Raw genomic sequence first — 284 nt, 5'->3', positions numbered from 1 at the left:
AGGAAACAGCAGCAGAGCTAAAAAATCACATCTCTTCCCGTGCGTGTGGGTAAGGGCTCAGCGTTTAAGCCGACCGCACGCTCCCCTCCTGACTCGACGTTAAATTTCCCTCCCGTCCCTCGCGCAAGCTGGGCATTGCGGGGCAGAGGGGTCATTTCTCTGACTGGCATTTTTTAAGACGAGGTTGTACCTGGTAATAAAAGAGGGGGACCTGCAAAGCTTCCCCTGTCAGAGGGAAACGTCGTCTTTCCAGGCGCTTTTCCTGCCTCGGCGGGAGGCGCGGG

This window comes from Charadrius vociferus, unplaced genomic scaffold, assembly GCF_000708025.1.
Source record: "Charadrius vociferus isolate BGI_N301 unplaced genomic scaffold, ASM70802v2 scaffold2430, whole genome shotgun sequence".
Lineage (NCBI taxonomy): Eukaryota > Metazoa > Chordata > Aves > Charadriiformes > Charadriidae > Charadrius > Charadrius vociferus.
This window is presented reverse-complemented; position numbering follows the sequence as displayed.